Source organism: Bos grunniens, chromosome 14, assembly GCF_055505025.1.
Source record: "Bos grunniens cultivar Pamir isolate PY7600 chromosome 14, Bosgru_T2T1.0, whole genome shotgun sequence".
NCBI classification, from domain to species: Eukaryota; Metazoa; Chordata; class Mammalia; order Artiodactyla; family Bovidae; genus Bos; species Bos grunniens.
The window spans coordinates 34,572,359-34,597,917 of NC_141178.1; the positions used below are offsets into that span (position 1 = coordinate 34,572,359).

Consider the following 25,559-nt stretch of genomic DNA (forward strand, 5'->3'; position numbering starts at 1 on the left):
AGACTCCACCTTTTATGGAGTTTGTGTGCTGGTGGCTCAGGTCCTACAACAGCTCCTGTAGATACCTGACTGATGTTGGGTCTCGGTTCACAATGGAGTACAGAGGTATTCTGAACACTCACAAGCTCTCTCTCACCTGCTTCAAGGCCATTCTGCACTGACTCTGACCTGTATCCACCCACCCACCCCCCGCCACCATCCCCACCCTCGCCTGGTCCATCTTCTCCTGGCCCCCACTGTTTCTTAACCCTGGAACCCAGCATTGCTTGTCCCATGGCCCAGGGAGTCTCTTCTCCAGAAGGCACATTCTTTTAGAAATAAGCAGCCTAAACACAAACCTCAAATCTTTCCCACAGATCTTCTCCATGAGATTTAAAAGAGATTTTGAAGTTAGATCTGGATTCAAATGCAAACTCAGCTACTTTACTTTCTAGTTTTTTATCCTTTGGGAAAGTTACTTAACTGTACTGAGCTTACTTCTTCTTCAGAAAGGATAATAATACCAACCTCATACGTATGTTGTGAGAACTGAAGATAATATTTATATGCATTTAGAATAGTTCCTGTCACTTAGAATTCTCTCAGTTAGTGATGTTACTATTAAAAGGTAATTTTAATTTAGAGAGACCAATTCATTTACATTGACTGGTCTTGTAATCTGGATAAGTCATTTTCACAATATTATAGAGACATTTTTGGTCAATAGATGTGCAGCTTTCATCATGGGTGCTGGTCAGGAAGGATATTCATTTGCTTATTACCTAATATTCATTTTTATGTGTAAACTATTGTGATTGGGCTAGAATTTAAGATCTACATATATAAAGCATGTATTCTAAGCCAGGTATTGTATAACATATTACATCCATCAGTTCACTTAAATCCCATTGGCCATGATTATTCCTATTTTACAGATAAGCTAGAGAACTCACCCAAAACCAGTCCATTGGCTGGAAGTCAGAGTGTTAGTCCAGAACTACCTGACTGCCCAGCAGAGGGACAGATTCATCATGGCAAAATTGCAAATTTACATTCTTTAGCTCATGATCTGAGCAAATTCAACCCAAAAAATGGATATTGAGAGAAGTTCCAATTGTAGCCTAAATCCACAGGCCTCAATTTGAAGGAAACTGAGCTGAATTGCAAAAACATGAGGTTTTAACCAGGAGAAAATTCTATTTCAAACTGAAAGGTAATAGCTTTAGATTCTTTCAGACCACATCTCTCTAGGACCTGTGTTTATGATGCAGGTAAGGGTGGAAGGAGCTGGGAGATATGAATCTGCTGATGAAAACGACTTCTAGCTGTTCTTCAATAAACCACAGATTTAGGCTCTGGTATTCGCCGCAGCTGTTGGCAGAAGGCAAAATGTTCTTTTACAGGCTGTTTGCTAGATGTGAATCAAAGTGACTTAGACTCAAGGCTGTCCCCTGGAGAAAGCAGAGGATGGTGAAGAGCCACAAAGCCATCTTATATTATCAAAGGCCACATGTGTTTCCCATTTAGAAGCAGGCCAGACAAGTAACACAAGGTAGAGTTGTTCTCTTGGGTTGTGGGATCTTGTCTGGCCTCCAGAAAGCTCTCATCCCCCCTGCCCTGATTCTATAGGGTCTCTTGGATGCTCTCAGCCTGTGCATTAACCAATCCTTTTATCTGGAACTCACCTCGGCTACTTGCCATCCCTCTAAATAGTAGACTCCACTCTTCTGCTAAACTCTCCTTTAGAGAGAATTCTCCCTGCTTCTCTAGCAACTCCCTGGCACGAACTCCTTCCTAATTAATGGTCTCTGGTTTTAAACTCTCTTTTGTCACTCACGGGCCCTTGTATGACTCTGGCAAGTCTGGCTTTCCACTGTGTTTTAAGACACCGTCTCTGGCTTAAGTTCCAGACCCAACCTGGATCATCTCTTCAGTTGAAGTTATAGAAACAGGAGAAATGTTTGAAGAAACAAAGATGTACTATAATACCTGGAAGAAAGAGGGTCCAAGGAACCCACACCCATTGTCTTTAGATAAGTTAAAGGCTACTGAATGGAAGAAAGTCTAGACTTCTCCAGTGGCTCACAGTAAAGAATCCACCTGCAATGTAGGAGACTGGGTTCAATCTCTGGATCATGAAGATTACCCTGGAGGAGGGCATGGCAACCCACTCCAGTATTCTTGCCTGGAGAACCCCATGGACAGAGGAGCCTGGAAGACTACAGTCCATACGGTTGCAAAGAGTCAGAGACGACTGAAGCGACTGAGCAGGCACGCACGTGGCTATGGACAGAAACAATGAGGGAAACAGCCCTTTACTCAACATAGAGAATTTAATGGCACCCAACTCCAGTACTCTTGCCTGGAAAATACCATGGATGGAGAGCGTAGTAGGCTGCAGTCCATGGGGTCGCTAAGAGTCAGGCACGACTGAGCGACTTCACTTTCACTTTTCACTTTCATGCATTGGAGAAGGAAATGGCAACCCACTCCAGTGTTCTTGCCTGGAGAATCCCAGGGACGGTGGAGCCTGGTGGGCTGCCGTCTGTGGGGTCGCACAGAGTCGGACACGACTGAAGCGACTTAGCAGCAGCAGTAGCAGCAGAGAATTTTCTAGTAATTATGGTTGTCCAACAGTGGACTATGCTGCCGCTGTAAGTAATGTTTCCCTATAGCTAAAGACACTCAAGCAAATATTTTATGATCACTTCTGGAGAATGTTGTAGAAGAGATTGAAGAATTAAATAAGAACTGGTGTAAGTACAACTGAGTCCCCATCAAACCTTGCAATACTGTGATTTTAGTACTGAAATTGTTCTTCTCAGCTAACAGGTAACAGTACAATTCAATAAAACCCCTTATTGCTGCAACATTCCATAAATTAATCTTTTTTTTTCTTTTTATGAAAAGAGTTCAGCATGCTGGGGAGTTCCGCTTATTTCCAGGGCAGTTGCTATTGTGAGGAGGGTGGAAACTCACATCGCTCTCCCTGACACAAACAAGGGCTTTCAGTGCCCTTTTCAAGAAGGATGAGGCAAAGGAGTCCCACAAGGGCGCTCTGTTAGAATCTCAGGAGAGAGTTCTGAGCATCAAACCCTGAATCCTGGCTATTGTGGGAGACGGCAGTTTGTTTGTTGCCTGGTTCCCACCTACAGTGGAAAATGTTTTTGATTTCAAGTTACCATCACTTAAAATGTCAAAACTATCTTCGCAGCACATAACCTGAGGCTATATTCAGAAAGCAAATGAAATTCCACGGAAGCCACTCACACCGCTCAGTGGATGGTGAACCCTCCCTTAAACAAATGTTCCTTGCTCAGGGAATTTAGAACACAAGTAGAAACACTTCTCTTAAGTTAGTCACTCAACTTTACTGCCTGCTCTCTGCCTCAAACACCAAAGAGGCCACGTGGCATTCCAACACCTCAAGCTTTAAGATGCTTATAATGATTCTTTAAGCTGTTATTTTACGGCAAAGGTTTTTATTACCACAGAGTATCTCCCTAAAGAACTGTGCCACTTCCATCTGATGGAATATTACACAGGCATTAAACACTATGTTCCAGACTTCTCTCACAGTCCAGTGGTCAAGACTTTATTCTTCCAACACAGGGGGGCGTGGATTCAATCCCTGACTGGGGAACTAAGAACCCACATGATGCATGGCATGGCCAAAAGACAAAAAGAAGAAACATCATGTTCATAAAGAGTTCATAATGACTTGGAACTACACTAATGTTATCTTTGTCAAGTAGACAAAAACCAATGATGCATATTTACTAAGGAATAAAATCTATGCATTAAAGACAGATTTCTGGTCAAGATGCCATGGTAAGTCCATTCATCATGCCCTGTGCTCTAAATGTATAAAATGATTAATAAAATATAAGAAAGGAAAATCAAGAAGGCAGAGATGCTTCAAACACAAGATAAAGACATCTGTATATCTGTGGACTACAGATGGGGCAGAAATGCAAAATGCAGTCCTAGGAGGGACTGAAATCATAGGTCTGGTGGGATCTGGGTTCAAACCAGGCAGCAGTAGGTAGGTAGTAGGTAGCAGTAGGTAGTAGGTAGAGGTTTGTCTCCTTAGGGGTAGAGGGGGATGGGATCACAAGTCAGGCTCACTGCTTGATGTCAGGGATGGACTAGAGTGGCTTCTCTCAATCTTTTCACTCTAGAGGAGGCACAAAAGTAACAACAGTTCAGGCCAAACTCTGGAGCAAGTGCATATCCATAAATGTGAGTCCAAGAAGGCTAGAGGAAGCAGCTGCCAACTCATCTACCCTCTGCCCCTGTGACGGAGCCACAACACTGCCACATCACCCCAAGAATAACCCAGTGTCCTAGGGCTATCATAACAAAGTATCACCTGGGGGGGCTTAAACCAACAGATATGTCTTCTCTCACGGTGTTGGAGGCTAGATGTCCAAGGTGTCAGCAGAGTCTGCTGCCTCTGAAAGCCCTGGGAAAGACTCTTTCCTCACCTCCTCCAGCTTCCAGTGGCCCCTGAAGTCCCTCGGTTTATGGTGGTATAACTCCACTCTCCGCCTCCATCTTCACAAAATTATTTTCTCTTGTGAGTGTGTCTGTGTCTAAATCTGCCTCTCTCTAACAAAACATCAGCTACTAGATGACCTCATCTTGAGTACATCTGCAAAGACCTTATTTCCAAGTAAGATCACACTCACAGGAACCAGTGTTAGGATTCCAACATATCTTCTTAGGGGACATGGTTTTACTCACAAAACATCATGAGGCAGGAATCCATACAACCACCTTCATCAGGCCTGGCTATGGCTGGGGGACTCAAAGAAATGAATGAAGGAAACTGAAAACCCATAAGAGAGAAATAAACAAAACTAAAATCCCCTCTACTGAGAAAGAGCACAGAAAAAGATTTTTCAAAGTGCATGGGGAAATACAATGCCAAAAATGACAGCCAACAGATAAATAACTTGAACACAAATGTACTCCAGTATGAAAATAATTTTATAGAAATATCAGACTTTAAGTTGAAGTACATTAGAGAATAAAATGGAAGCCAACATGTCCATTAAAAACTATAAGGACCCAATAAGCAGCCAGAAATCAAAAAAGAGTAAGAAGCTATGAAAAAGGATCAATGAAGCCTAAAAAAATAAAAATTGTGGTCATTGAAATAAAAATGCCATGACAGAACAAACCTTGGACTGCTCCTAATCGAAGAGAGAATTCATTCATTAGAAGACGGTCTTGAGGGAGTCACCCAGAAGATGACACAGAAAGACAAAATGTTTTCTTTTTTGTAAATTAGGACAACTAAGAGCTTTTGAAAAGAGAATGAGAGTCTCCAGTATTTAACAGCAGTCCCCAAAGTAGGGGCCTCCCAGGTAGCTCAAACTGTAAAGAATCTGCCTGCAATGCTGGAGACCTGGGCTTGATCCCTGGGTCAGGAAGATCCCCTAGAGAAGGGCATGGCAACCCACTCCGGTATTCTTGCCTAGAGAATCCCACGGACAGAGAAGCCTGGCAGGCTACAGTCCATACTGTTGCACAGAGTCGGACACGACTGAGCGACTTTCACTTCACTTCACTTCCACAAAGCAGAGAACACAGGCACTGGCAAAGAAGCAACATCTGAAATGACATTTGCTGAGAACCTCAAAGTGAAACAACGTGAGTTCTCAGAGCAATAATGCCTTCTGATAACATAAAAATAAATCCAGCCTGGCAGGACATTAAGGATCAGGGAATCATCTCAAAAGGGGCAGAGAAAAGATACTGAGTACACAGAAATGAGCAAGAACTTGCCCTCTAAAGGGCTTCCAAGCAACCAGCACAGATGGCACGGAACAGAGCAGTGGCGCCCACAAAGCGCTGAGGGTGGAGTAGCACTGATCCAGACAGGAGAGGCTTCCTGTGGTCCGGCGTCTAGGAGCCCACCTGCCAATGCTGGGGACACGGGCCTGATCCCTGGTCCAGAAGGATTCCACACGTCACGGAGGAACTACGCCCATGCGCCACAACTACCACGCCCACACCCTGCAATTAACTACTGAAGCCCGCACACCCCCGAGCCTGTGCTCTGCACCAAGAGAAGCCCCCCTGCTCGTTGCAACTAGAGAAAACACAGCACAGCAACAAAGACCCAGCACAGCCAAAAATAAATGGAAAAATAAAATAAAATAAATCCAGACAGCAGTGTAATGGTGGAAGGTTGAAAATGGTTGGCTTCTGGAGATATTTTGAAGGTAGAGATAAGGAGTCTGTTGATCATTACCTATAAGCTGAGAGAAAGAGACTAAATTCTACACTTGATTTTTACCCAACCCTCCAGGACATAACCAATGTTTCTCCGTGTCTTCCTAATCGGCAACCATGCTCTAGGCAGAGCGGCCCCTTCTATGGTCCTCTGGGACGCAGAGCTAGGCTGCCCCTCACCCAGTCCTCACGGCTGAGAGAGCCTGAGAAACAGACTTGGAGGAAAAAAAATAAGCCTTAAAAAGGTTCAAACTCTGACTTGTATAACACCATCTGCCAAATATAAAGACAAGCACGAGAGAAGTTATTTCTATCTCTTCAATTGCTTTTACTTAAACGCACAGAGGTCCTGGAGGAGAAATGCTACCTGAAGCGCCCTGTATAATCTCTGTCTCTCCCGTCTCCACTCCCTGCATGATAATCAAACATTTCCCAAGAGGAAGAAGAGCACGGTGCAACGAAATACAATATACTCTTTGAAAACTCTATCCCTCTCCACGATCCTCTGAAGGATGCACTGCACACATCTGCTTTATCAAGGCGCTTCATAGGCAGTAAGTACTCTAGCATTAGAGATTAAAAACAAAAAACTAGCTACATCCCTATCTGGTTTTTGGTCCTCAGAATTTTTTTTTCCTTAGTAAACACCCTGGTTAACTGAGGAAGGGAACGTTTTATTTCAAACCCTAACCAGACCTCAGTACTTGGAACTAAAGCTATAGTCTAAAGAAGAAGAAAAAATCACATTATCATTTTATATCTTTTTCATTTGAAAGCATGTTCTAAAATGGATAAACTAGCCAAACAGTTTAATATTTCAGAGGGGAAAAAAAGACAAAGAGCCATTTTAGATAAGGGGGAGGGGAGAATACTTACTATAGGTTGTTGGCAGGCAGCCACGCTGTGCACGTTTTTACATTTTTAAACAGTACTTACCCAATGCTCTCCTTAATCCCATTAAATGAAAACTTTCTCTAATTTTAAAATTAAATTTCCTGTATTTCCTGATAGGTTTCCAAGTTCTTCTCCCTCCCTCCTCCTCTCTGAGTCCCAGGGTATTTCTACAAGAAGAGGGGTATTAGCCTCCTGGACAGATTCCACTTGGCATAATTGCCCTTGGCGTCGCTTTACCCCTTTGGGGTTTTCCACTGGGCACAGGCTGTTCCCTTACTTCCTGTCCGGAAGTAGTGGAAGTATTGCCCTGAAGCTGAGGCTAGGAGGCTGTGACCATTCCCCCCGCCACTGGGGGGCGTGCTTCAGACATGTGCTTGTCAATAATTCAAGCATTGTACTCCAAAATTATTTAATCCCTCACTCCAAACATAAATAGATTTTGAGCACACAACTTCAACATGTATATATTTATTTATAAACTACATCCTTGTGAACTACATCTTATACAAATAAGTTGCATGTTCTTGCTCAGTGGCTTCAGTCGTGTCTGACTTTTTGCTACCCTATGGACCACCAGGCTCCTTTATCCATGGGCTTCTCCAAGCAAGAATATTGGAGTGGGTTGCCATCCCCACCTCCAGGGGATCTTCCCGACCTAGGGATAAAACCGCGTCTCTTATGTTTCTGGCACTGGCAGACAGATTCTTTACCACTAGTGCCACTTGGGAAGCTCCCATAAGTTGTATGATTTTATAAAGTATAATGAAAAAAAATTAAATAGTGTTTTAATATGTTTTATTTTAATAATGGAACCAAATAATTCAATTATTATTAATAATATTTTAACGCAAGCAAAGGGATTGAGAATCTGACACTACTTTTTAAAATTTTAGTGATATTGAAACTCAATGATGTATTTGTCAGTTCTGGGTATTTGGGTTCCTAATTTATTGCTGAAAATGATGCCTCCCACAGATACATACATCCCAGTGGAAGAAGGGCATCACTGACTACACTTGTATAGCCATGACTATTATTTATGGTATTAATTATACAAAGGTTTTGATTGAAATTCAGCTAGTAAGTTTCATCTTCCCTGATGCCACTCATTTTTGCTTGCAAACTAATTGGAAGATACTTCATTTTTATGTTTCACAAATGGGTTTAAAACCCAATGAAACTCTAGAGTTTCAAGCAGGTTAGAAAATTCTGTTCTAAATGTTGTTTAATAGGCACATATAAGAATTTTTGTAGACAAAACATGTAATCATTTTGGAGACAAAAACATACCAAAAACAATCTAGCTTCTAAACTTGCATCTTTAAAACACTCCATGGTAAGAATTTATTTTGAAAATAGGTTATTTCTTATTTATTTTCAAAATAAATAACACTTATTGAAAGGGTCATATCAAATATATTTCCAAAAATATCTCTTTGGTAGCATTTTAGTGAGGGTCACTTGATATAAATTTGAAACTCATATGACTTTGTAAAAACAAACAAAACAAATATTAGCAATTTATCTTTATAATTGATAACAAAAAATCTGTAACAATAATTCTTGAAACTCTGCAGTACAAAATATGGGCATTCATCATCTCAATAAAAAATGTTTAATTTCTACTGTGTTGTATTACTCAAGGTTTTCCAGAGAACTAACAAAATACATTGAGAGAAAGAGATTTATTTTAAGAAAATGGCTCACACAATTTGTGGACCCTGCTTATTTAACTTATACGCAGAGTACATCATGAGAAACGCTGGACTAGAAGAAACACAAGCTGGAATCAAGACTGCTGGGAGAAATAACAATAACCTCAGATATGCAGATAACACCACCCTAATGGCAGAAAGTGAAGAGGAACTAAAAAGCCTCTTGATGAAAGTGAAAGAGGAGAGTGAAAAAGTTGGCTTAAAGCTCAACATTCAGAAAACGAAGATCATGTCATCTGGTCCCATCACTTCATGGGAAATAGATGGGGAAAACAGTGGAAACAGTGTCAGACTTTATTTTTCTGGGCTCCAAAATCACTGCAGATGGTGACTGCAGCCATGAAATTAAAAGATGCTTACTCCTTGGAAGGAAGGTTATGACCAACCTAGATAGCATATTCAAAAGCAGAGACATTACTTTGCCAACAAAGGTCCATCTAGTCAAGGCTATGGCTTCTCCAGTGGTCATGTATGGATGCGAGAGTTGGACTGTGAAGAAAGCTGAGCGCCGAAGAATTGATGCTTTTGAACTGTGGTGCTGGAGAAGACTCTTGAGAGTCCCTTGGACTGCAAGGAGATCCAACCAATCCATTCTAAAGGAAATCAGTCCTGGGTGTTCTTTGGAAGGACTGATGCTGAAGCTGAAACTCCAGTACTTTGGCCACCTCATGGGAAGAGTTGACTCATTGGAAAAGACTGATGCTGGGAGGGATTGGGAGCAGGAGGAGAAGGGGACAACAGAGGATGAGATAGATGGATGGCATCACCGACTCAATGGACATGAGTTTGGGTGAACTCCAGGAGTTGGTGATGGACAGGGAGGCCTGGCGCGCTGCGATTCATGGGGTCGCAAGAGTCGGATACGACTTGAGCGACTGAACTGATGCTAGGAAAGATTGAAGGCAGGAGGAGAAGGGGATAACAGAGGATGAGATGGTTGGATGGCATCGCTGACTCAATAGACATGAGTTTGAGCAAGCTCCAGGAGTCGGTGAAGGACAGGGAAGCCTGGTGTGTTGCAGTCCATGGGGTCACAAAGAGTTGGACATGACTGAGTGACTGAACTGAACTGAATTTATGGAGGCTGGCAAATCCAAGATTCATAGCACAGGCAGCAGGCTGGGAATTTAGATAAGGGCTGATGTTCAGTCTGAGTCTGAATTCTACAGTCCATTAGGCCTGAAACTCATGTAGGTTCCTAGGCTAGAGTCTTGAGGTAGAATTCCTTCTTTAGAAAACCTCAGTCTCTGTTCTTAAAGCCTTCTACTAATTGTACGAGACCCACCCACATTACGGAGGGTGATCTTGTTTACTTGAAGTCTGTTGATTCACATATTAATCACTACTTTAAAAATGATGTTCATAGCAACATCTACACAGGTGTTTTGACCAAACAACTGGGCATCATGTTCTAGCCAAGTTGACACACAAAATTCATATTATATGTATAGAAGTCATTTTATTTTCTATAAATGCATGTGTTCAGTTCAGTTGCTCAGTCGTGTCCAACTCTTTGTGACACCATGAATCGCAGCACGCCAGGCCTCCCTGTCCATCACCAACTTCCAGAGTTCATTCAGACTCACGTCCATCGAGTCAGTGATGCCTTCCAGCCATCTCATCCTCTGTCATCCCCTTCTCCTCCTGCCCCCAATCCCTCCCAGCATCAGAGTCTTTTCCAATGAGTCAACTCTTCCCATGAGGTGGCCTAAGTACTGGAGTTTCAGCTTTAGCATCCTTCCTTTCAAAGTAATCCCAGGGCTGATCTCCTTCAGAATGGATTCGTTGGATCTCCTTGCAGTCCAAGGGACTCTCAAGAGTCTTCTCCAACACCACAGTTCAAAAGCATCAATTCTTTGGCGCTCAGCCTTCTTCACAGTCCAACACTCACATCCATACATGACCACAGGAAAAACCATAGCCTTGACTCGACGGACCTTTGTTGGCAAAGTAATGTCTCTGCTTTTGAATATGCTATCTAGGTTGGTCATAACTTTCCTTCCAAGGAGTAAGCATCTTTTAATTTCATGGCTGCAGTTACCATCTGCAGTGATTTTGGAGCCCAAAAAAAGAAAGTAGAAAGTCTGACACTGTTTCCACTATTTCCCCATCTATTTCCCATGAAGTGATGGGACCAAATGCCATGATCTTCATTTTCTAAATGTTGAGCTTTAAGCCAACTTTTTCACTCTCCTCTTTCACTTTCATCAAGAGGCTTTTTAGTTCCTCTTCACTTTCTGCCGTAAGGGTGGTGTCATCTGCATATCTGAGGTTATTGATATTTCTCTCAGCAATCTTGATTCCAGCCTGTGTTTCTTCCAGATGCATGTGTATGTACATGTAATTTTATAAAATTAAATACTTTGATGCAACTCCCCATTAATGTGAATTCTGTGGCCATACCTGGGAAGCAAATAAAAGTCACCTGTCTGCACTGACAGGTTCCCACCATGACTGCCATCTGTGACTCATGAAATGAGACTCTATGACCTAAGCGTGCAGTGCCAGCCCATGTATTAAATGTAAGGAAAGCTTTCTTTCCACCTTAATTTTTCAGATACAAAAATGTAAACAAAAATCGAACAGTTTTTTTTACTACATGCCCGTCTGGAATGCATTGGTCTGAAGCTTTAGGAACTTATAATGAAGAACATCTCAGAGTAATAATTTTCAGGATACAAAAAGATCACCTAGAAATTGTGTTAATAGTACATACTTCTAGGTGATAGCCCCTGAAAGCTTTACTCAATAGAACTGGGATAAAACCCAAGGATCTGTGCTTTTAACCATCATCCCAGAGATTCTGATGTAAGGGTTCATTGCAGGCATCACCACTGGCCTGTGTTGTCACAGACCAAACACTCAACTCCAAGCACTGGTTGAGTGTCCACCGAGGACCAGCTACTGTACCCAAGAATACTGTGTGTTCCTTCTCCTCCAAAGGCACAAACTGGGACTAGCCTCAAAGAAGCAAGTCTACTGGATTCTTGTCTTTTGAAAAGTACAAGCTATTATTATCAAAACCAGTAAACATATTTTGTATGTAAGTCTGTAAGGTGGCAATTGTTTAGTAAAAATATCTCTCACTTCTGCACCCTTAGACGCAGAAGAGGGTCAGAGAAGTTACCCTGACTGAGGACTGGAAGAACTCAGCTTCCAGTTACAGCTCTGCCACCGACTAGCAATATGACCTTGAACAAGTTATTAAATCATTCTCTATCTCAGCTTCCCTAAACATAAAGTGAGGGGCTGGAGTATATTATTTGTACTAGTCAAACATGCTATGACTCTGCCTGCACCTGGGAAATCAAAGTAGATCTTTCTTTCTAACAAAAGGAGGGTGCATATTCAAATAATCAAAAGAGACAGATGTCTTCAGTACTTTTTGTTCACTCAGTTAAAGTTCATCTGGTTGAAATAAATGAACCAAGCCAGTGGTGCAGGTCTGTCCTATTTCCGTAGTGGCCCCACTCTCCAGAGATCAACCATATCTCAACCAAGTCAAAGAAGGATAAAGTGGAAAAATGAAAATGACCCCAGACCAATCTAATCTGCCAGCCTTAGGCACATGTGCTTTTTTTCTGAGTATGCCCCATGCCAAAATAAATAAATTGTATCAATTTCATGGAAGGGGTGGGAGGTAGAAAAAAATCATCCAAACTAGTTGTTTAATATCCTAGCAATAAAGCAAACCACTCATACATTAAATTTATTTTTAATAAAAATAATATTCCACGAATGGACTCATTTTACTACTGTGCACATGCATTTTAACTTTCCTCCTCTTATCTGCATAATGATATAAAACTCTCCATATAGATAAGGATTCATCAGACAGTTTCTACATTCATAAGCTGTAGTCCAGAGCAAAATTGTAAAGTAAGTGATTTGTCTCCAACGGCACTCCATTTTTCATCACTTCCAACAGTCACTATTACGATTCAAATAAATGTAACATGTCTGATTAGTCCTTTAGATTATTTGAGGCAGTTTCATATACATCATTCTACGAGGTCCTCAACCACCCTGAGAGTTATACAGAGGAGACAGTATCTCCACCTTACAGATGAGAAAACTAAGTTCCAGAGAAGTGAAGTGTCTTACTAAAGTTGCATAAGAAAAAGCAGCCATTTGTGCCTTGCACACAGATTCCCTGGCTCCAAGATTTAAGGGGGTCCCGTGATGATGGTGCTTAGGCCAACGAGTGCACCCATCTGTCCCCTGAAGCTTTTCTCCAGGTGTGGGACCATCCTTCCACATCATCTCTCCTTTGTCCCATTCCTTAGGGGCCTTCTTTCTCAAGCCATGTATCTAAGTGAATTCTTACTAAAATGTTAATGAATGCCACTGAGTTTGTATTTTCCTCTAAACCAGCTTGTTCAAACCAAAAAAAAAAGTCGCCCATTTCTAAGACCAAACAAGACCCAAAAGTCTACCCTGAAGTGGCCACAACCTTCGAATCCACCCCTAACCTTTCAGAACATGCTAAAGCTCTCCTTTAATCAGTTTTCTGGAAACAGCAAGTCTGGCTCTCAAAGTGGTATCTTTGACTCCAATATAGGCCCAAGATTCTGGACCCAATGACACGAGCTATCAGATACAAAATTAGCCTCGTGGGGTTAACATCAGACCTGGTCAAAGCCCCAGTCCTCAGCGCTCTCATTAACTATGTCTCTGCAGAGAAAAATAAACAAAGATGCTTTTAGCGATTCAACCCAAATGCTGCTCTGAAGCCCGGAGTTGTTTACATTGAGAAGAAAAGACTGCTTCTACAGCACATCTGAGCAATTTCTCTTGTTTAAAGTACACTGGATTCAGAGTTGCAGAGTGTAGTAATTAGCATGCTCTTTTAATATGTGCTTTATTAAAAAAAAAATCTCAGCAGTAGCAATTTTCTAACACAGGCCATTAAGTCTTTCTTCATAGCGAAAAATAATACAGATTTCCAGCTTTAATAAAGCTCTGAGAATTATTTACTGATATTTTTGGTAACGAAATTGTAATAGTAATTTGTTATCATGTAGTTCCTTTCGTATCAGCATAGGGAAAACCTAACGTAGTGAAAACCTATTAAAACTGTGGCAGAACTTATATGCTCATTTATGAACCAGAGACACTTTTTCATGAAATAGGTCATGGAAACTGTTCACTGAAAGAAATATATAGCACGAAGCTAAGGCTCTAAGAACTTAAATGACCCAAGATTACCTGGTTAGTAAGAAAAAAAGCTGGGATTTTGAGTCCAGATTTCTCAATGCTGGCCTGACTCTCATTCTCTCCTGGCCCCCCTCCAAAAAAGGCAAACAGAGGTTATCACTGTGTGGTCAGTAGGCCTAGAACTAATGTCAACTAATGATGCCTGAGGCAAAATGACAAGCCACAAAGGTCATCTTTTGTCTCCTTGCTCCTCAGGGCTCCCTTTCCTCTTGCCTCCAAGTTCTGTTCTGGAAGCTCTCCTGGGGTCTGTTCTGGAAGTTCTTCTAGGTTCTTCTCTAGAAGCTCCTCCAGATTCTGTTTTGGAAGTTCCTCCAGGATCAGCTGTGGTACTATCTGAAGCCACAGGGAGATCCCACTAAAGCCAGCTCTCGAGGGGCATCTCTGGTGTACATACAGGGATGCAACATGGAGCCAGGGACACATCCCAGGGCCACCGCAGGACAGAGGTCCCAGTGCTCTTCCTCACACTTGCTTGATTGAGCTCTGTACCTTCTCCAGCGTAGTGACTCTGCCAGGAGTAACTCCACGATAGTACAAATCGCCCGACCACTGTCTACTCGGCCATCTTCCCACCAATTTCCTTCCAAAAACTGCTTAAAAGAGGGGGAAAAGCCTAACTTAACCACATTTCTTCTTTGTAGTCTCTCCTTCTTCTCCTTTCTAGCCTCTCCTTTCTTGTCATTTATTACCCTCCTGTTAGAAATACAAGTGAAGGTGTCCACAATACATGAGCTTACATGCCATGAGATCTTCATTTATATTCTCTTTAGGAAGTATACAGCACAAAGAAGAACACAACTTAATGCTCCAGAACCTCTAAATCAGCAAAGAGAAAGAGAGAGGGGATGAGAGAGGAAGCTGAACAGGGAGCCAGAGAGCAGAGACAGAGGGAAGGGAGAAGGGAGTGGGCTGGAGAACATCAGCCTTTATCCTGCAGTCCAAACACACAGGACTTCACATCCTGCCAAGTAACCCACCCCTACTAGGGATATTAGTGAATCGTGTGAATTTTACTACAGAATTCATGGGAAGCAGGGAGAGAGGTAGGAGGGAAGAGGTTAAAGAGTCTACATCACATGCCCCAAAGCCTACAACTTCATGCATTCAACAAACCTCCTCTCCTAAGCCTCTCTGAGATACCATACTAGATAGGTAGATAGGTAAGTAGGTAGGTAGATAAGAGATATAGATACATCAGTTCAGTTCAGTTCAGTCGCTCAGTCGTGTCGTACTCTTTGCGACCCATGAATTGCAGTACGCCAGGTCTCCCTGTCCATCACCAACTCCCGGAGTTCACTCAAACTCATGTCCATCGAGTCAGTGATGCCATACAGCCATCTCATCCTCTGTCATCCCCTTCTCCTCCTGCCCCCAATCCCTCCCAGCATCAGAGTTTTTTCCAATGAGTCAACTCTTCGCATGAGGTGGCCAAAGTACTAGAGTTTCAGCTTTAGCATCATTCCTTCCAAAGAACACCCAGGACCAATATCCTTTAGAATGGTCTGGTTGGATCTCCTTGCAGTTCAAGGGACTCTCAAGAGTCTTCTCCAACACAGTTCAAAAGCATCAATTCTTCGGTGCTCAGCCTTCTTCATAGTCCAACTCTCACATCTATACATGACCACAGGAAAAACCATAGCCTTGACTAGATGGACCTTTGTTGGCAAAGTAATGTCTCTGTTTTTGAATACAGTACATAGATATATAGATACGTATCTTTTCTGATCCCAGGATCCCTATCATCACCCCAGTCCTAGTATCTATCCTCCCTGATAGAGAAATATGGCTTTACCCTAACCTTTCCAAACATGCATACCACATTACACAAACACTTAGGAAAGAGCCCTCCAAGATTCAGTCTCCCTAGGAGGCCACAGGAGATTAAAAATGGCATTTCTGACATGGATGGACATAGAGACTATCACGCAGAATGAAGTAAGTCAGAAAGAGAAAAACAAATATCATATATTAACACACATATGTGGGATCTAGAATAATGGTACAGATGAGCCAAAGCAAAAGCAGAAATAGAAACACAGACATAGAGAACAAACATATGGATCCCAAGGCAGGTGGGGGCGATGGATTGGAAGACTGGGATGGACATAAATACACTACTACGTATCAAGTAGGTAACTAATGAGAACTTACTGTTTTAGCACGGGGAGCTCTACTCAATGCTCTGTGGGGACCTGAATGAGAAGGAAATTCAAGAAAGAGGTGAGATATATATACAAATATATATATATGTATGGCATTCACTTTGCTATACAGCAGAAACTAACAACACTATGAAGCAACTATACTTCAATTTTAAAAAATAATAAGAATAGCAATTTTCTCCTGTAACTGATAGACAATAGCCTAAGTATTTAGGGAAGAGCGACAGAAACTTGAATTTTCAAGTACTTATGCTTAAATACTCCGGTGTCGTTAGATATGTCTGGCCCAGTGGCAATACTTAAAGTTTTTATACTTGGTTAAATTGACACAATAAAGGACCAAAACCATCTACGCTTTCATTGCCCAAGTGGAATTTCCATCTCCACCCCTTTTGTGAGATGTGGAATATGCCTGCAACGAGAAAGTAAGTAGCACTAATTTAAAGGGTGTTGACATGACAAGAGAGATCAGGAATGCACTGTGAGGTCCAGCCAGCCCCAGCCACCTTTTGAGGCTTCAAGATAATTCAGGACAGGCTTCCAATTAGATGTGAAATATTCCCTAAAAGAAATGTAAATGGATGGAGAACTGGGTAGGAAGGAGATGCCATATCAAAATCTACCCATTTCCAATGGCGAACAAGGGGGTTTTTTTACTGTTGCTGTTGGCTCCAAATGGCAACTAATTCCCTCCACCTAAAGAAGTTCTCTAATTGCCTGTGCCATCCTCCACATCGACATTTGGCAGAGGCTGGGAATCACGTAGATGGAAGCACTGTAGTGTTGGCAGGCAGGGCGGGAGCTGAGTCTTCGGACACAGACGGAATGACCTCATTTGCAGAAGGCTTTGGTGGACAGGAATAAAGACTGGTTCTCTGAAATCTGGGAAGGGACATTTAGCCTCAGAGAGTAAAGGTTATTTTATCAGGAAATAAATCAGAGGTCTGTACCGTGACCACTTTTTTCCAGGCACATCTTGGTGATGAGGGTGTGGATTCAGACCACAGGAATCCCAAAACCACCCGTCCTCCCCATCAGCTCTCTGGGACACCAGGCGCATGGCTGGTGAAAGCCCCAGACAGCGGCGTTCTTGAGTCTTCGCTTTGTGTCTTTCTGAGTGTGTGTGGTTTCTTTCACTTGTGTTTGTATTTGGCATTTGTTTTTTTTGTTTGTTTGTTTGTTTGGACAGTCCCATTTGGAGGCTGGTGGTTGCTGTCCTTCCCTCTGTGGGAAGTAGCTGCCAAGGAACCAAGTGTCTGCCATGCCCGGCTTCAGCCCCTCTGGCCAGCTGCCAGGCCTGAGGTGCCGGCTGGCGCTTCTGCTGGACTGGCTCACAAGATGCAAAATTCCAGTGGGCATCAGGGAAGCAAGGAGAGGCGCACTTGGGGGCAGGAGTGAGGCAGGACTCTTCCAACCTGTCAGGCAGTCCCCAGGGAGTGGCAAGTGCCTGTCACAGAGATGTCCATTCAGAGTGAAAATACTTAAGCTTATGAAAATAGGCAGAGGCAGCGGATACCACACACTTGCGGCCGATCAATACATCCTGTTGAATAAAAGTAACACATGCTCTTTTTTTTTTCACTGAACAAGTTGTAAACTTTATTTTTTTCAACTATGAAAGTATTAAAACACATGAACAGGAGACTTGAAAAATATAGAACAAAATTACATATAGGTCCACTATGATATTAGTTGCTCTGGTGTGTTCAGCTCTGCAACCCCATGGACTGTAGCTCACCAGATTCCTCTGTCCATGGGATCTCCAGGCAAGAATACTGGAGTGGGTTGCCATTCCTTTCTCCAGGGGATCGTCCTGACCCAGGGATCAAACCCACATCTCCTGCATTGCAGGCAGATTCTTTACTGTCTGAGCTACCAGGAGAGCCCAGTTCCACTATACATTACAATTAATTTTTTAAGTAGATAAATTAAGATTTTTAGTTGGACTTTCAGTATCAAACTCTCAAAAATTAATAGAATGAATAGACAGAAAAGTAGAAGGATACAGTAGACCTGAAAACCTCTATGAAGTAATTCAACACAGTTAAGACTTATACAATTTTCACATAAAAGCAAGGTACAAATTCTAGTCAAGTTCCCATAGACTATAAACCAGGAGACACTGGGACATATCCAGGGGCATAAAACAAGGTGCAAAAATTTCATGGTCTAAAGGTATTGAAATCATACGGAGTCTGTTTTCTTATCACTGGTAACACATGTTCTTATGATGGGGAAGGGGAAGTAGAGCTTGGGGTCCTAGTGGACGGACATCTACTAAACGACAAAAAGGAGGGATACAACTGCCAAGACCGTTGGACATCTTCCCTCCTGTGGCCCAGAGGTGTGTCCCACCTCAAAACCTGAAATAAACTCGAACACCCCACCTTCAGAGAAAGAAGATGGAGTTATTTTTTTAAAATAACACAGGCTCTCACTTTGAAGCTATTTCAAAAGCCTAAGATATAATTTAGTTTTGAGGGGGGGAGAGCTACGAGAGAGGAAAAGAAGTAAAAACACAAGTTGTAAAAAATAAAATAAAAGTAAAGTCCTAGAATTAAACTTTGCAACCAAAACATAGGCCTTTGGATTTCTCATCAATCACGGCTCTGTGTTGCTGTTTTGGTGAATAGATTTCTGAATTTTATTTTGAATGGTATAATTTTCAGATTAAGATGTTAAAAGAAGAACAGGCTCAAAAGGGAAAAAAAAAAAAGGAAACGACTCCATGCAGCTACTTCATACAAGTGAGGCCGTGGACACAGATGTGCCTAAATGTTTCTTCTAACTTTTCACTATCTCCCAGCTCTTTGCGCTGAGGTCTGTAAATTCACTCTGCTCAGAGAGCTGGGCCTGTCTGCATATTATCAGAGATAACATCAGGTCAGCACTTCAATTACCAAAACCCTGTTTTCAGAGACTTAACTCAGGTATAAAATGTGTTTGGGGCTCCAATGTGGCAGATAACATCTCAAATCAGCAGTTAATTCTCTAACATGTTTTTCAAGAGCAAACATCTTCTAACTGCTTATTTTCTGATCCCATAGTGCAAATAAACACAAAGTCATACATTAAAATTATCCATAGCAAGTCTCACAGTCAGCAGGCCCTAACTAATTGGATCCTGTGAAAGTAGTATGTGGAACAATGCTACTTTTCAAACGGGACATTCTTAGTAGGGAAATATTCAACAGGAGAGCAGGGTGATAGGGGAAGGAGAAAGCTGTTATTATGGAAAATTCCTTGGAGTGTATCTTTGGAATATCAAAAAGAAATCTGAAAGGAAAAGGAGAAAATAACTTCTTCATTAATCCTCCTCTAAAAGCTCTGAGAAGGAAATGGCAACCCACTCCAGTACTGTTGCTTGGAAAATCCCGTGGACAGAGGAGCGAGGTAGGCTACAGTCGATGGGGTTGAAAAGAGTCAGACATGACTGAGCGACTTCACTTTCATTTTTACTTTCAAAAGCTATGAGAACTTCCCAGGTGGCGCTAGTGGTAAAGAACCTGCCCGCCAGTGCAGGAGACATAAGAGACATCAGTTCAAACCCTGGGTCAGGAAGAGACGTGGGTTCGATCCCTGGGTCGGGAAGACCCCCTGGAGGGGGGCGTGGCAACCCACTCCAGTATTCTTGCCTGGAGAATCCCATGGACAGAGGAGCCTGGCAGACTAGAGTCCATAGAGTCCAAAAGAGTGACTAAAGCGATTTAGCATGCATCCAAGCAAAAGTTCTGTAGGATGTTTGTATTCATGTCTAGAGCTGTCTCTTCTTCCTTTTATTCTTCCAGTTTTATTGAAATATAATTGGCATTAATATGTTTGTGTGGTGAAATAACTATACTTGTGGCGATTATTTTGAAATGTATAGAAATATTGAATCACTATATAGTGTAACAGGAACTAATAGTGTTGTAGGTCAATTATACTTCAAAGATAAACAAGCTTATAGAAAAACAGATCAGATTTGTGATTACAGGGGTAGGGGGGTGGTGGGCAGGGAGGACTGGATGAAAGTGGTCAAAAGGTACAAACTTTCAGTTATAAGATAAATAAGTACTAGGAGTGTAATGTACAACATGATAAAGATAGCTAACACTGCCATATGTTGGATATAAAGTTGAAAATAGCTATCTGATTTTTGAAGCACAAAATATGATATTATGATCATGTACCACCTTTACACTGAGCATTCATTCAGGAGCTTGGATGACTAAAACACAGAAGACATGGCCACTGGCTTCATGGTGTCAGGCTGAGGATATGGAACAAATAAAAAGATAAAGTATGTGGTGGTATCAGTCACATACTAAACACATTGGCAATAAGCAGAGGTGGTGGAGAGAACAGAAGTGGCCTAGAAGGCCAGGCTCGCTAAATGGGGTTATTAGTGTCAACTTGAAAGCCGAGCTGCTTGGGATTAAACTTGACCCTGACTTGGGCAAGTTGCTTAATCTCTGACACTGGCTTTGCTGGAGCAGTGTCTGGCACACGGAAGCACTAACCGTGTAAACTGGTGAAAACTGATACGAGAAAGGTTGATGTCAAATGAAACAGATTCAGGGAACAGATATGAACACTCTGCTCCTTCATTTTTTCTTCCTGTGTCATCACTGTTTCCTCATCTGTTGCCTGAGATTCCTCGAAGACCACGGACAGAGTTCCCACCTCCCATCGCAGTTCCTACCAGGCACCTGAGGAGAGGACAACTGGACTCAAGCCGTCTTCTCCTCCCTTGGTGTTGCCCTCCCTGACTCAGACCTGGGGGTGGATGAACGTGGCTCCCCAGAAACCCTAGCTCTGCTGCTCCCCATTTCCAAGCATGGCAACTCCAAGCCGGATTCTTTCAGATGCAAGTAGCAAAACTCAGACTCAAACCAGCTTTTGCAGAAGAAGGGATTTTGCAGGAAGGATGCTAAGGAGCCCCTAGAATGCCAAGGGGCCCTCAGACCAGAAGCTTGGGAAAGGCGGGGACAGGAGCAGTTCTGGGGGCTTCCAGGCCTCAATCTGAAATGGATTTTCCTTTTTCTTCTGTTTTGTTTTGGGGTTTGGGTTTTTTGGGGGGATTTTTTTTTTCTGGCCACATATGTAAGATCTTATTAATTCTTCTCTGACCAGGGGTAGAACCAGTGCCCTCTGCATTGAAACCTCAGAGTTTTGACCACTGGACCACCAGGCAAATCTCTAAAATGCATTTTCTTCACTTTCTGTTTCTGCTTCTCTCTGCTATGGCTTTGTTCCTTCAGTCTGGTTTTCTCAGGAGGAAGAAAGCAAGGCCACCAGCAAGCAGCTCCTGGCTCACTTCTCTCTGTTTTGTCATGAGAGAGAAAAGGGTCCTTATTCTCTTAGTTTCAAGCTGCAAAATCCCAGAGGATGACTCTGGGCTTGGATCCCATGCCCAGCCTTCTGCTACTCCCTCTGGGAGGAAGTGAGGCCGAGACACTGTGTTTGGGCCAGCTGTCTTTCCTAGGACAATTTCTGTGGTCAAGTACATGGAGTCCAGTAAGAACATGCCAGCTCTCATCACATGCAGATGTGTTAGGGTTGGGGGAGATGGAAGCTGTTCCCCAAAACAATGAAGTGCCGTTATGTAGGGACAAAGTGGTGCCAAGAGGACAGATATCTTCAACATTATAGAACGGTGTTGGGGAGATAGTACTTTTACAGATGATTCTCAGACTGAGTAAAATATGTCATTTTCTGCTTTCACAGATTCTTCATCTCTCATCCTTCATGATATACATCAGTCCCTTCTTATACACACTACAGTATTTAAAATGGGGCTTCCCTGGTGGCTCAGACAGTAAAGATCTTCCTGCAATGCAGGAGACCCGGGTTCAATCCCTGGGTTAGGAAGATACCCTGGAGAAGGGAATGGCAACCCACTCCAGTATTCTTGCCTGGAGAATTCCACAGACAGAGGAGCCTGGTTAAAATAGATAACCAAGGAACTTCCCTGGCCATCCAGTGGTTAAGACTCTGAGCTTCCACTGCAAGGAGCACGGTTTGATCTCTGGTTGGGGAACTAAGATTTTGCAAGCTGCATGGATCTTTATTTCGGTGCAGCCAAAATAAATAAATAAATATATATAAACATACATAAAACAGATAAGCAACAAGGACCTACTGTATAGCACAAGGAACCCTACTCAATGTTCTGTAATAACCTAAATGGGAAAAGAATTTGAAAAACAATGGATATACGTCTAAGTGTAACTGAACCACTTTGCCGTACACCCGAAGCTAACACAACATTGTAAATCAACTATGCTCCAATGTAAAATAAAAATTTTTATTAAAGTCAATCAAGCCCTTCTATTTCATAAAGGCAAAATGCATCTGTGTAAGGACACCACATCACGCAGTTCTAAAGACCTCCACTCCCTCTGCATTCTGGAAGGCAGAAGACCGAGTCAGTGTGCCCCTCGGCACTCTCTCCCTGCCTTGCACACGGTGCCTTCTCAATAAAGTGAATGCTGCTCAAACTCATGAGTGAATGATCACGATGCAGTTTTCTTTTTCAAATGCAACAGTGAAGTTACAAAACACATCAATCATATGCCTAGGTTAAAATACAAGTTCTTTATTTAAATTTATTTATTTTTAATTGAAGGATAATTGCTTTGCAATATTGTGTTGGTTTCTGCCACGTATCAACATGAATCAGCCATAGATTTATGTATGTCCCTCCCTCGTCAGTCTCCCTCTCTAAAATACAAATTCCTTCGCTTTCACTGAAGGCAAGCTATGTTATCAATGTAAACCCCAAACTACGCCATATTTAAGATACAAAAATAATAATACCTCCCTCAGAGATTGTCATAAGTGTTAAACAAGATAACATACATGACAGTGAATACATGTGACTCAGATCACTCATTTCCTACTTTCCTAATAACTCTGTTCTTTCTGTTTTTTCCTTCACTACCACCTCAGCCCCTTGAGGAAAAAAGGGAGCATCTTATTACTGAAAGAGGAATTTAAAATAATTTAGTTCAGTGTTCTCATATGCAAAACACTGACTGTTCATAAGCTGAAGAATGTATTTCTAGGGGCCTTTGAGAACTATGAAAAAAAATCAATTTTATTTGCTTTCCTTTCAAGAATTATGTTAAATTAATATAAGCATATTCTGGGTAAATTCAATGACCATCTTAAAAGCAAGCACTGCCACCAAACTCATGCTAACACTTAGGACTTTATTGATGATAAATAACTGAAGAGGCTAAACAAATTTTTATTCAAACCTCATTTATAGGTGGAGACATAGACAGACATAGATTTGGACATACATATATACCAAAGCAGACACTACATTTGTATTCAGCCCTCTGCCAGGGACTTCACCCACACACACTAACTCAGTTCACCCTCTCCACAGCATTCAGATAGCTTTACTACCCAGATTCACATTTATGAGACTGAGATTGCTGAGGATCAGCAATTTAAGCAATTTGCCCAGGGTTTCAAAAGCAGAGAGAGGTGGGAATCAGGACAAGTCTCATCATAGCTATTGTCAGAAAGCCCTCCTTCATTGAACAGAATCAACTCTGTGTCCCTTCAAAAGCCTCTCCAGCTATTTCTCTTATCAAAAATTCTTTTCTCAGCCTTTCAAAATCTTATCTAACACAAGGAAATAACTTCCAGTAAAGAAAATAGAGAAAAAGAGCTGTGTGTTCCTACTGGATGGATGGATAAATGAATGAATGTGGATGGATGGACAGATGAACAGAATAGCCAAAGAAGTGCTCTCTGGCAGCCTCTAATTCTTTTTTTTTCTTAATTATTTTTATTGAAGTATAGTTGATTTACAATGTTGTTAATCCTGTTATACAGAAAAGTAATTCGGTTACGCCTATATATATTCTTTTTTTAATATTCTTTTCCATAATAGTTTATCATAGGGTGCTTTTTAATTGGAGGATAATTGTTTTACAATGTTGTCTTAGTTTCTGCTGTAGAACAATGTGAATCAGCTATATCACTTAGGTGATTTTCTACTTTTCTCTCCAGGACACCTAATCCAAGAACAAATTGGATTACTAGAATTAACTATTTGACTTAGAATTACTTACAAAAAGGAAGAGACTTATAAGAATTAGTAACTTCTTAGCAGCCAAGCACTTTTTAAAAATGCTTTAGGTTGGCAATTGCTACCACCCTTAAACAAAACAAAGAATTTTCAAAAAAACTAGCATTTCCTATCTTACAGTTTAGCATGAGGGCACTAAATCTGTTCATACGTGTTTTTGTGTTTCATCCTCACATCAAAGCATGAAAAACAGATATCATTAGTCCCAGGTATTCTTATTCCTCATTTTCAAACAAGGAAAGTGAGCCTCAAAATAAATCCCCTGCCCTAGGTTGTGTGTCTGCTTGACATGCATGCTCACTTGCTTCAGTTGCGTCCAGTGCTTTGCCACCCTGTGCCCACCAGATGCTTCTATCCATGCAATTCTCCAGGCAAGAATAGTGGAGTGGGTAACTATTCCCTTCTCCAGAGGATCTTCCCAACCCACTGATTGAACCCAGGTCTTCTGCATTGCAGGCAGATTCTTTACCATCTGAGCCATCAGAGAAACCCTTATCTTAGCAATTATGAATAATGCTGCAATGAACACAAGAGTACAGATATCTCTTTGAGATCCTGATTTTCATTCTTTTGGACATATACCCAAGAGTGGGATTGCTCAAGTCATATGTTGTTTCTATTTATAACTTTTTGAGGAACTTTCATACTGCTTTCCATAATGGCTGTATCATTTTAAAATCCCGCCAACAGCATACATTCTATTTTAACATCAAATTTGCCTTTTGTCTGCATCACCACTTTTTGTCTATGGAATTTATATACAGTTCAGTTCTCTCACAAAGAAAGTTAAGGATTATCCTGCATCCAGAAGACCAGTAAACGGGATGATAAATCACATGACAACACACGATACAGGTGAAGCTCCAGCTCTCAGGGAAGTTTTATCCTGGAAAAAGATGAACAAATCGATTTTTAAATAAATTCTTACAGCACAATATAGGAAAAACAGAGCGAGTCATATCAGCTTACAGAAGTTAAATTCCTGCTTTAGAGGCAGAACAATTTGAAAACTACTGCCTAAACTACTTATGGAAGCAAAAAGGCTTTCATGTTCCAACTTCTCCCTTCCTCCCAAGCTCCATCTTTTGATATTCTTCAACCTGTACTCAATGTTCCAACCACTGTTTTTATTTCCCCAAACACTACACGCTGATCTATGATTCTGTGCCTTGCTTTATTCTGTTAACTCCTCCTGGAACAAGTTTACCACACACCACACAACCTATATTTCTTGCCTACCTAGAAAACTTCCAGAGAATC

The 25,559-nt window shown here is 41.7% G+C and overlaps 1 long non-coding RNA gene across 1 annotated transcript in view; it reads right to left on the bottom strand.

The window, feature by feature from the left end:
* Window positions 1-22,769: 22,769 nt before the first annotated feature.
* Window positions 22,770-25,559, bottom strand: part of LOC147359257 (uncharacterized) — a 59,984-nt gene continuing 57,194 nt past the window's right edge. Inside the window, exon 4 of the long non-coding RNA XR_015140647.1 lies at window positions 22,770-25,185. This is a non-coding gene — a long non-coding RNA (uncharacterized LOC147359257). The remainder of the gene's footprint in view (window positions 25,186-25,559) is intronic.